This window comes from Mauremys reevesii, linkage group 1, assembly GCF_016161935.1.
Source record: "Mauremys reevesii isolate NIE-2019 linkage group 1, ASM1616193v1, whole genome shotgun sequence".
NCBI classification, from domain to species: Eukaryota; Metazoa; Chordata; order Testudines; family Geoemydidae; genus Mauremys; species Mauremys reevesii.
This window is the reverse complement of record NC_052623.1, coordinates 240,041,691-240,050,792: the sequence shown is the minus strand read 5'-3', so window position 1 is coordinate 240,050,792 and position 9,102 is coordinate 240,041,691. Positions and strand designations below refer to the sequence as shown.

At 41.6% G+C, this 9,102-nt stretch overlaps 1 protein-coding gene across 3 annotated transcripts in view; it reads left to right on the top strand.

Annotated features, from left to right (window-relative positions):
* Positions 1–314: 314 nt before the first annotated feature.
* Positions 315–9,102, top strand: part of RASSF8 (Ras association domain family member 8) — a 134,250-nt gene continuing 125,462 nt past the window's right edge. For 2 of the 3 annotated variants that reach the window (XM_039497170.1, XM_039497167.1), the window contains exon 1: positions 552–810. The gene's annotated coding sequence lies outside the window, so the exon portion shown is untranslated. Of the gene's footprint in view, positions 418–551; positions 811–9,102 lie in introns of those variants that run through there. The other variant, XM_039497169.1, reaches the window with a different exon arrangement.

The following is a 9,102-nucleotide window of genomic DNA, read 5'->3' as shown; positions in this document are numbered from 1 at the left end:
GGCGGACTCCCAGAGGGAGGGCAGAGAGCGCATCCCTGAGTTTCACACCCCCGTGCTGGGGGTTGGCATGAGGGAGTCTCTTTTTAGGGGTTCTCCTTCAGCCCAGGTTTTAAATCCTCTCATGGAAGAGGCTATTACACCCCCCGACACACACACACACACACAGTGCGCTGCAGTCAGACACTTCCAAGCCCCGGCGGCGAAGTCTCCCTCCCTGCGGGGCGCCCCGGGGCTGGTGCTCCGCTTGGCGGCGGCTGCTTTAAGAGCTCCCACAATGCCGCGCTGGGGTCCCGGTTCCGTTACACCCTCGCTCCCGGCCGGGAGCAGGCGGGAGGCAGCAGCCGCCGCGGTGCGGCCACGGGAAGGGGAGCGGGAGCGCGGCGCAGACGGGGCTGCGGTGCGAGGCAGCGGCTCGGCGTGAGTCCCCCCGGCGCAGGCGGGCAGGGGGAGGAGCTGGGTGCCCGGGCCCCAGCAGCGCAGGGACGGGGAGGGGGCAGCAGCAGCAGCAGCAGCAGCAGCAGCAGCAGCCCGGCCCCACACTCTGCAGCGGCGCCTGAACTGCCCCGTCTCTCCCGCTCCAGCCCCCTGCCGGCCGCGCTTGGCAGCCGGGCGCTCGGGATCCCCCGCCCCCTTCCCGGGCTATTTGGCCGCCGAGGAGGAGCGGGCTGCCCGCACTGGGGTTTGCTGCCTGGCCGGAGGAGCCGGTGCCGGTGCCGGGGGCAGCGCCGCCTCGCCAGAGCCCAGAGGACGCGCCCGCCTGCAGGATCCCCCGGCCCGCGCCGCGCCGCGGGGCTTTGCCATGGCCGAGCCGTAAGTGCAAACTTCGGAGTGTTGTTTTTTTCCGGGAGAGCCCCCCGCTCCTGCTTCACTCGGCTCTTCCTCTCCTGCCAGGAGCCCTCTCGCTCCCTGTTTATTTGGCAGTTTTCCTCTCCGTGTTTTCCTGCCTCCTCTCGCTTTCTGTTGCATTTCTCCCCCTTTTCCGCTCTCCTTCCTCTTCTGCGTTTTTTCACGTCCCTTCGTATTTCTTTGGCAGTTTTTCTTGCTCTCCCTTTCTTTCGGACCCCTCCCCCTTGGGTTTCCTCTCTTTTTCTTTTTTGCATTTTCCATCTCCCTTTTCCCATCTTGCCATCCCCAACTTTCCCCTCCTCTTTGCAGTTCTACCTTCAGCCCTTATTCTTTTCTGCTTCCGTTTGCATTTTCCTCTCTCCCTGGTTTTCCACCACCCGTTTCTCTTCCTTCCATGTAAGTTTCCTCTCCCCTTCTATTTCACCTTTTCCTGCTTCCTTGCAGTGTTGTCCCCCTTGTATCTTCTGTCTCCTATAGCAGCTGCATACAAGTCTTAAAAAGTAAGAGGTAATTTTCTGTGTCCTTGAGAAGAGAGGTTAGAGGCCACTTTTGCTGAGCAGAGGCATCTCAGGCTCCTTTTTACTTATTTTCTTTCTTTCTTTTCTTTCCTTGAATGGAAATTAGGAAGATTTCTTCTTTGCAATGTGGACTGTTTTGTTTAGTTTTTCCTGTCCAGGCAGTGACGATTTGTTTGATGATTAATCTTTCTTATTCCTCTCCCCTGCCCCCACTCTCTGCTAGTAGAGGGGGAAAAAAAGATTACAAGTAAATCTGTTTTGCCAGCAAGGAGTGGATCAGATTTTAGGAACAGTGTGAGGAAAGCTTGAGTGAATCATGTACAATAACAAGGCTTGGAACTTTAAGGGGTAAGGAGGCGGATTTTGGTCCTTGGTTTATGCAGTAGTGAAGATTGTTGTAAAGATCTGTGGCTATTGGTGATTTCTTGATATGGAATACATTTTTTTTTAAGTTTTTGAGTCCTATTCTCCTGTGTGCTAACTCCTTTTGCTTCTCAATCAAATGTCATTTTGATGTGACCAACAGAGCCACACATTAAAGTGCAGGTCAGTATTACCCTTGGATTTGATCAGTGTTGTAAATATGAAGGAGATCGAGGGTACACGTTTGACATGCTCTGTGGAATAACACCTGTCACATCTTGCATTTGGACCCTTGCAAAGATATCAACGCTTGACATAATAACAACAAAAATCACCAGACGCTAATTACATCCATGACGAAGTGTGCTGTACTGTGGATTATGAAGTCTGGCTTGTGCTTTACTATATTCTGCACCGTCCATAGGCAGCACCTCTAGTTTAAAATTAAATATGCCCTGAACTGTAAAGAGAAAGTAAACCAATTATCTATTGATTTCTATGAAGATACCTGGTTAAAGATTTTTTTTTTTAGTTTTATTGTGTTATATGACTAACATAGAGAACACTAACCTGATGGTCTGATTATATTATTTTAGAAAAAATGTGTAGAATTCATGAATAAAATGCTGACTACTTTACCTAGAATTGAACCAGTCAGTTTTAATCTTGGTTATATTGCATTAACCCACTGTATATATTTTCAGAAAATGTCATTACAGATTGATTTGTTGCCTCCCTTCTCATTTTTTGTGGGGAAAAGGGGTAGGGGAGTGGGTCAATATTTTCAGCAAATAAATTTTGTTCAGTTTTAAAATTTTATTATAAAATAGGTAAGACTTGACATTTAGAAAATTATGAAGCCATAAAAAAGCAATCCTTTCAATGAAAGACAGCACAATGATTCTGTCCTTGGGGAACAGAAATGATTAGGTCTCATTTGCAGAGTTGTTCTGAAAGACATACTACTGAATAACAAAATAATTTGTGTAGTGCAGTTTATACAGCTATATAAGAACCTGTAAATCCACTTCCTCCATTCTCCCCTCGCTCCCCCAAAAGAGAAAAAATCCCCATTCTGACCCTGCTTATTTAAACTAGTCAGCTAATAAAAAGATGGTTCTTTAGCATGCAGGAGACAAAAAGGAAAAACTCTGAATGGGTTCACAGAAGACAGATCGGGAACATAGCAAATACTGTTGGCAACAAGTTTGTGAATCTTTTTAAACTATATATTGGACTCTGTTCATTGGTGGTGTCTCCAGAAGTCTGGAAGAGCATGGATTCTGTTTCTACTTCTGCCTTGAATGGCAGTGGGAGCTTTACATAGACTGTACCCATCTGGTCTACCCATCTGTACCTGAGATGGTGTCGAGCTTTCCATTCATGTCTGTAAATTACTCTAAAATCATTTGTTGAAAGCGACTGCATGCAAATTTGTTAGTATATTTGCTTGAAAATGACAGTGCCTTAGAATACTAGTTGAGGAACCATATTTGTTAGAATATTCCATGTGTGTTCATGCACTATATTGTTTTTTATAAAGCTGCAAAGTAGAAAAATTCCTGATGCACACAGTTTACTTTATGGTTTGCAAGTAATATACAGTACATGAGCTGATGGGATTTTAATGTTGGCTTGAGACACTTGGAGACAGAAGTTCTTTTTATCCACAGAACAGGCATGGCTTTGCCATATCAGTGCATACTCTACTCATAATACCCCATCTGTGTATCTCAAACCTGACCTGAAGGAATAGTTCTATTCTTATTTCATAGCTTTTTTTCAGACACTGCAGAAAGGAGACTTATTAGTCCAAATTGCAGTGTGGAGAAATGTCCGCTAGGAACTGGACTGTGGCCATCAACTCTGATGCATACAATTTCTGATCTTATTGAGTCATGTCACAAAAATCATGAGATTGGCTTGTAAATCATGAAATTTAAAAAAATTAATACATTTGGGGTTCTTTGTTTTGCCTTCTGGGTGCACTGAAGATAGCAGGCTGTAATCTCAAATGTTTGGTTTTCTGCAAGGTTTAGGATCAGTCATATAGATTCTGATGATGTAGTGATTGGAGAACTAGTTACAGGAGGAAGACTTTGCAGAATCAGATCACAATATTGTATGTATGGAACACCTTTAGACTTGAATGCACTGTCATCTTTAGCTGTAGGGATGACTACATCTCATGCTATCAGAACCCCAAATTCTACCTGGACAGTTAGACCAAAGTATTCAAACTGAGACACCAAAATAAGTGGCCTGACTTTCATTCAGAGGTCTAACTTTGAGTATCCATAACTGAAAATTTTGCCCATAACTAACTCGGAACTATTTCCAGTTGGTGAAAGGAAATTGACATTATTGTCTCCTTTTTGACATTAAGAGGAGTTTGCCTAAATCTTTTGTGCATTGGCAGAATATATGGTTCTTTCTACAGGCCTATGTCAAGTTGTGTGATAGCCCTGTGATACTCTTGGCTTTTAGATGTTGAGATGAGAGCACAGAATTTGCTCTAGATGGGACAGGAAAATGGGATTATCTACAGCCCCTGAAGTGAATATTCAGTGACTCTCCCACAGTAATTACAGCTCCATCAGTCTGTAGTGCTTTCATTCATATCATTGTAAGTTTTCAGTTTTATGTTGCCACAGATAAGTGAAGACTTCGTTTGGAATTTGCCTGTGAGGACTTAAGCAGCAGTTCAGTAGGAAACACTTCTGTACATTTGAAGGAAAAAATGGATTGTTGTGTTTCATATGCATAATGCATTACTGTAATCAATTCACCTTTTAATTTAGCTTGTCTTGTTTACTCTAATATTGTGTTTGAAAAAGGGATTATCCCCAACAAAAGAAATCTCAATTCTTCCTACAGTCCAGGATTATTGAACAAAATGTCTTGCTGTGCAGTATTGTTGTTGCATTCGATGTTGTATGATAACACATGTTATTCAGCTGTTGTTGATTCCTCAGTGGCATAGACTTCAAAGGAAGGCAGTGAAAGAGAGCCATGGCAAGAGAAAAAAGAGTTTAGTTTCAGTGGTCTGTACCATCCAGCTGTTCAAGTACTTTACAGAACTATCAGAGACTGTTCAGGCATCCAGTTAGGGCTGACAAGCAATTACATCTGGAAATGGAACCTACTTTGGAGGACCACCTAGAGGGAAGCTAGCATTTAAACATTCCATATTTTATCAGTACTAAGATCTTCAAAATCCCTTTTCAGTAAGGCAGGATGAGGCTCTTTGTCAAGGATGCCTTTTGATATAATATTGACTTTACGTAGTTCCTGGTGGTATTGTGCTCTATTTTATTTATGTAAATAATTTTTTCTTTACTTTACATGGCATTATTAGAATGAGAAGAGAAGGAGGAAAAAAAACAGGCCATGTAGGGATGCCCTCTCCTTTCATAATTTAAATGATTGATTATACATATATTTTGCTAATACTAGAATTTTATTTATGTATTATTATTATTATTATTATTATTATTATTGGCTAAGTATCCCAAATGCTTACCAAAAAATCATATGGATTTAAAAATCAAACAATATTAATGAAAATCCTCATAAAACCAACACATTCTGCCAAAGACCTTGTGAAACAAAAAGTCCTTTAAACCTTAATAATCACAGCTAATTCTTTTATCGTCCTCCAGTTTGAGCATGGAGGATATGTTTCCTCTTTGTGTTTGTTTTTTCTCTGTTGAATTGTATAAGCTACATATTTATCAAATATATTTTCTCTGTCAATTTGGCTGTCTGTATATTGCAGTGCTGCTAAGCCCAAGATTTTATCTTGAGTTTTGTGATTTTTATTTGGTGTTTCACTTAAATTCCCCGTTCCTGGAGTCAGTTGATTGTGAGCTAATATCTTTTATCAGATCAACTTCTGTTGGTGAGAGTGTCCTGGGACCAACGTGGCTACAACTACACTTCATCATTTTTGAACACTTGGGGTCCGCAACATTGATGTAGTAACCTATTCGCATTACTTATTTGTCTGTAGAGGGTCCAGTCTCCTGCTCTTAGTGCTAGTGGGAATTGTGTGCACATTGATGGGAGAACAGACTCAGTAAAGAAGGTACTTAGATTCCCAAGACTTTTATGATACTTTTTATATGAAGATGAAATTCCAAAATAAACTCCATGCCATGCAGGTAACTTTGAATGTTATTGGCCTTTGCCTTTATATTTGTTGACTTCCTGATTTAGAATTTTCATGTGACTTTTATCCATTCAGTAGGTGGCTCCTTCTTTCAGGTGTCTGCTGTAGTGAAGTTCTCTCTCTAGTATTTTAAGATAGTGGGATTTCACATTTGCTTCAGAATTTTAATTATATATTTATTTCCATGTTGCGCTGTTGAGTGAATGTAGATGTACAGATACCATTCTTTTCTGCCTGAATTTTCTTTGCCTTTGCCTCTGGGTTCAAATTGGTAGTCTGAATTCATTTAATAGGGCAAATGTATCGTTCTGATAGTTGTACCACAGATAACCTTCTGTATTAGCAGCCCTTTCACTGCAACAATACTTAACGTGTGGTGTTTCTAACAGACCCCTTTATTATGACTCTGGACCATCCAGTTCTGAAGTAGCTGGGGCAGTTTCAGTGCTTTCTTTCACATTTGGAAGTTTAAAGTACTGCGTTACTTCAACTGAATTGAAAGGAAATTAGAGAATAATATCTTCTGGTCATTAGACTTTTAAATCACTTAACAGTGTTTCAGACTTCTGTTTTTAAAGGGGATTTAGGATCTTGCCAGAAACTATTTTTTCCTTTTAAATTGTGGCTTTATAATTAAATTCAGCTGTTCCATAAAGCTGTGGGAGTTGAGAGGCAGGGGAAACTTGCACTTGCAAAAAGTGTACACACATTTAAAAAAAAAAAAAAGGTAGTGTGGTTTATAGGATAGAGCACTGGATTGGGACATAGGGCACTTAGGTTCTATTCCCAGTGCTGCCATTGGATTACTGCTTGACTGAGAGCAAGTCGCTTCACATTCTTGTACTTCAGTTTCCCCATATGTAAGATGTGGATAATGATACCGATACTTTGTAAACTGCTTTGAGATCTACTGATGAAAAGCACTATATAAAAGGTAGGTATTAATCCTTTGTTCCAAATAACGAGTAGATTTTTCTGGACATTTCGATGGTGGTGGTGTTTTGTTAAGATTGAACATTAAAAAATAACACCCGTACAAAAACACCTAACAATAATTAGGCTTACAATAACTACCCAGCAGCATTAATACTTATGTACAGAAAATGTAACCATGCCAGCCAGCAGCATTAAATAAATAGAGTTAACAATTTACCTTAGCTAGCAGACAACAAAAATGGAAAAACTCTAGAAAAGCTTCACACTCCCAAATCATACCCAGTTACATACCCTTGTACAGCACACAAAGGAGGTTTTGGAGTGAGAAGCAGTGTGATTCATCACTCTAGGCTTAAGCAGAAGATACGAGCAAACCATCACCGTGGTTCCTTGGACTCAGAATACAGGCAGAAGAAATGATGAAAAGGCAAAAAATGGAAAGTAAGTTATCCAGTGTGTACATGTCACAATATTTTTGGGGACAAAAGGTAGAAAAAGGCCAGAGTTAATTGTTTTTTTTTAAAGTAGCTAGCAATCTAGATAGGAGTTGTTTAAATGTGCTATTAGTTAATATTGCTAGCCATACAAACTTAACGCTAATATCTATAGCGAGCAATATTAATTAACACTAGTACCTAAAGTAATTAACATTCAAATAGAAACGTATGGCGGAAAAAGTGTCTTGCCAATCAGAAAATGACTTTTTTTTTTTAAACACCTTACTCCTCAGTGTTGCTACCTGTGTGTGTCATATCTGCTTTCGTTGGGCCTACTCCAAGTCCTGTTGAAGTCAATGGAAGACTTTTCATTGATTTCATTGGGAGTCAGATCAGGCCTTTACTAAGTAAAGTACTTCTGTGATGTAGATTGGACACCCTGTGCAGGCCATGTGTTTCAAACAGTACTGATGAGCAAAGAAACTAATGCAGGACAGCAGCTGAGTGTTGTGCAATGTTCCCACCTCACTGTTGGATTGGAGAGAGGTCATCTGATTTTGTGGTGAAACCCTTTGCTAGAAACATTGTTTAAACTCCAGAACTGTAGGCAAACCAAGGATGAATTAGCAATAGTCTACAGAATAGTCTGACCGGAAATTACTGTGTTTTTAACAATTATTTCTGGCATCTTCTTTCATTCCAATAACTAAGAAGATAGCAGCAAGCTGTTTAACTCTGCCCCACAAAATTAACTTTCATTTTGGTTTTAGACTGTAAGTGACAGAACACATTAAACCTAGTTGTGCTTTGTTTCTCCAAAAAAAGAACTTTGGGGAAAATTATAAAATAGGTAAATATTTGCACCCTTATTGTAATGCCATGTTCTGATGCACTTGGTAGCCCTGAAAGCGTAGCAAGCTGTTTCTCATTTGCTTGCTCTCTCTGCCTAAGATAGCAAGCTGAAATTCATTAGAGCGGTGGTTCTCAAACTGTGGGTTGGGATCCCAAAGTGAGTTACGACCCCCTTTGAATGAGGTTGCCAGGACTGGCTTAGACTTGCTGAGATCCGGGGCTGAAGCCCAAGCCCCACTGCCCAGGGCTGAAGCCAAAGCCGGAGGTCATCAGGGCTCAGGTTGCAGACCCCCTGCCTGGGGCTGAAGCCTTTGAGTTTCAGCTTTGGCACCCCTGTCCAGAATTGGGGGGGTGCAGGCTTTGGCCCCACCCACCTGGGGCAGTGGGGCTTAGCTGGGCTCAGGCTTCAGTCCTTCCTCCTAGGGTCATAAAGTAATTTCTGTTGTCAGAAGGGTTTGCAGTGCAATGAAGTTTGAGAACCCCTGGATTAGCTCATAGTTTCAAAGACTGGTGTATGGTAAAATAGTTTTGTGGAGTTGGTCAGTGTGACGCAACCTCAGGAATCTTGCCACAGAACTTGGACTGTAGTACCACAGGATTCCAGTGGTCCTTGATCTTATAGGAAGGTGAAGAACTTCTGATTCCAAATACCAATTCTCATCACGCTCTACTAGGGATTGGCCAAGCAGCGTAAGGAAGAGACCTATTTTTATACCTCTGGAACTGAAATAAAAGAAACCCTTTTATATTCGGAAATATCCAAGTGGCATTTTTTTCACATCTAATTTTTTTTTGGGGGCTGGGACTAGAAGTTCCAAAATACCACAAGAACTACATTCATTGTAGTATTTCAGATGGGAGGACATGTGTATGGTATCCTATGAGAGATTTCCAGCTCAGTCTTGTAGATGTAAATGGGCAAGAGGTTTTGCATGCTTATCTGATCCCTTTCAGGTTAGCAATTGTATTCTCCCTGTCA